General features: G+C 42.7%; 1 pseudogene; it reads right to left on the bottom strand.

The window, feature by feature from the left end:
- Positions 1-2092: 2092 nt before the first annotated feature.
- On the bottom strand, positions 2093-2994 carry LOC116480275 (olfactory receptor 7E24-like; annotated as a pseudogene).
- Positions 2995-3222: the final 228 nt, after the last annotated feature.

Below are 3222 nucleotides of genomic sequence, written 5' to 3'. Positions count from 1 at the left end.
CTCCTAATGTCACACGGGATGTACACCCATTATATTTTTCGTAATATTCTAGGGGGATGTTACTTTTAAAGTCACAGGGAGCGTACACCCTGTAATGTTGTTTGTAATATCCTAAGATGTTACTCTTAATGTCACATGGGGTGTACACCCTGTGATATTACTCGGAATGTCTTATGGGGATGCTACTCCTAATGTCACAGGCTGTGTACACCCTGTGATATTATTTGGAATATCCACAAGAGATGTTACTTTTGATGTCACAGACGGGGTCCACCCTTAGATATTTTTTGTCATATCTTAGGGAAATATTACTTCAAATATCACAGTGGGCGTACACCCACTGTGATGTTATTTGCAATACCCTAGGGAGATATAACTTTTAATATCACAGTGTGTGTACACACTATTTGTGTATCCTAATATCCTAAAAATAAATAGGACACCTAATATCACAGTTGATGTACATACTGTGATATTATTCATAATATTCCAGGGGGATGTTAATCCTCAGGTCACAGGGGGTTAATACCCTGGGAGAGTATTCCTCATATTCCAGGGTGGTGATACTCCTAAAGTCACAGGGTGTGTACCCCCTGTGAAATTATTTGTCCTATTCTAGCGGGACATTACTCCTAATGTCACAGGGAGGTACACCCTGTGATATTATTCATAGTATACGTGAGGGATATTAGTACTAATGTCACAATGCATGTACACCTTGTGATACTATTTGTAATAGCCTAATATCACAGGGGGTGTGTTCCTTGTGATATTATTCCTAATATCCTAGACGGATATTGCTCCTAACGTCACAGGCTGTGTACAACTTGTCATATCATTCATAATATCCTAAAACTACTTTATTCTTCGTGTCACAGGGGATGTTCACCCTGTGATATTATTCGTAATAGTTTTGTAGGATGTTACTCCTAATGTCACATGGGGTGTACACAGAGTCACACAGTGATATGACCTGTAATATTCTATAGAAATGTTACTCGTAAATCACAGGGGCTGTACCTCCTGTGATATTATTCATCATATTCTAAGGGAATGTTACTACTATTGTCACAGGGGGTGTACACCCTGTGATATTACTCATCATATCCTAGCGGGATGTTACTACCAATGTCACAATGCATTTACATCCTGTGATATTATTTGTAATATCCTAAAGAGATGTTACTACTAAGGTCACAATCCATGTACACCCTATGATATTATTCGTTATATCCTCAGGGGATGTTACTCCTAATGTCACACCGGGTGTACTCCCTGTGACATTATTCGTAATATCCTAGGGGGTGTTACTTTTAATGTCACCGGGGGTGTAAATGATGCGTATTCAATGCCTGTGATACTATTCCTAATATCCTAGGGGCATGTTCCTTCTAATGTCACATGGGGCAAACACCGTGTGTACACCGGCTGTGATATTATTCGTAATATCCTGGGGAAATGTCACTCCTGATGGCACAGGTGGTGTACACCATGTGTGTATACCGCCTGTGTCATTATTTGTAATATCCTAGGGGGATGTTTCTTTCAATGTCACAAAGTTGTGTAAAAAATGTCACAGAAGGTGTACCGCTTGTGACGTTATCTGTAATACCCTAGAAGGATGTTACTCCTAATATGTCACAGGGGTGTACACCCTTTGATATTATTTGTAATGTCATAGAGAGATATGAGTTCAAATGTCACAGTGGATGTACACACAGTGTGTATACCCTGTGATATGATTCATAATATCCTAGGGAGATACAACTCCTGATATCACAGTGCACATACCCCGTGTGTGTACACCCTTAGATGTTAGTCATAATATCCAGGGTAAAGATTACTCCTAAGATCACACAGTGTGCACACCCTGTGATATTTTTCTTCATATTATAGGGAGATATTGCTTCTAATATCACAGTGGGTGTACCCCTTGTGTGTATATTCTGTGACAGTGTTTTTTATATCCTAAGGAGGTATTACTCCTAATGTCACAGTGGGTGTTCACCCTGTGTTATCGTTCTTATTTGACCTTACTGCCTTTTTTAACCCACACTACAAAAGGAATGGAACAGATAAAAAGATATTGAGATTAGACTGTGCTGCCGTGTGGCCGCTGCAGGACACCTTTAATATCCCTGTTTCTCAGGCTATCGACGAAGGGGTTCAGCATGGGGGTGACCGCCGTGTACATCACTGAGGCCACTGCCACCTTTCTGGGGGAAGAGGACACATCTGAACTGAGGTCCCCTCCAACGCCTCTTCCATAAATTCAGCAAACAACTGACAGGTGAGACCTACAGGTGGAGAAGGCTGTATACTTCCCACCTGACGATGAAACCCTCAGAATGGAGGAAACCATTTTATAGTAAGAGAAAAGGGTCCCCGAGATGGGAAGGAACCCAAATACGCAGCAGGGAAATACATGATTATGTTATTGGTGAAGGTGTCACAACATGCAAGATGGGGGAGTTGAGAAGGGTCACAGAAAAAATTAGGAATTTCCACATCCTTGAAGCAGGTCGTTAGCAAGGCAATCAAGTTGTGCAGCTGGGAGTCTGAAAGACTGAGAAGAAAAAAAAAAAGACAACAAAACTAGAAAGCCGCAGAAACACGGGTTCATCATGGCCGAATGATATAGAGGGTGACAGATGGCTACAAACCGGTCATAGGCCATCACACTCAGGAGCGTGTCTCTCTTCCATGCCTCCAAAAATGGCAAAGAGAGACGTCTGAGTCAGGCAGCCTGCCTAGGAGATGACTCTGCTGTGAGATTTGATGTCCACAATAATCTTGGGGACTGTGGTGGAAGTGAAACCGATGTCAGGCGAGGACAGGTTGGAGAGGAAGAAGTACATGGGGGTGTGGAGGTGGGAGTCAGGGCTGATGGCCAGGATGATGAGCAGGTTCCCCAGGACCATGACCGGGCACATGGACAGGAACAGCCCGGCGGGGATCGGCTGCAGTACTGGATCCCCTGAGAGTTCGAGGAGGAGGAATCTAGAGACATCCATTAGATTCTGTGGGTCTGCATGGCCTGGACACCTTTTGCTTAGAAAAGGGGGTTGAAAAATGGGAAACAAGTAAACCAACACCTGGCATTGGGTCTGCATTTTGGAAAGAAGCAATTCACAAGTAATGTTTTCAGATTTCAGAGCAATCCACGCTCAGCAATATTTTGCAGTTCTGACAAACTCAATTGTCTTCTAATGCTTTCATCAT

Source organism: Hylobates moloch, unplaced genomic scaffold (genome assembly GCF_009828535.3).
Source record: "Hylobates moloch isolate HMO894 unplaced genomic scaffold, HMol_V3 SCAFFOLD_13, whole genome shotgun sequence".
Lineage (NCBI taxonomy): Eukaryota > Metazoa > Chordata > Mammalia > Primates > Hylobatidae > Hylobates > Hylobates moloch.
Note: the sequence above shows the minus strand (reverse complement) of the source record. Positions and strands in the feature narration are given on the sequence as shown.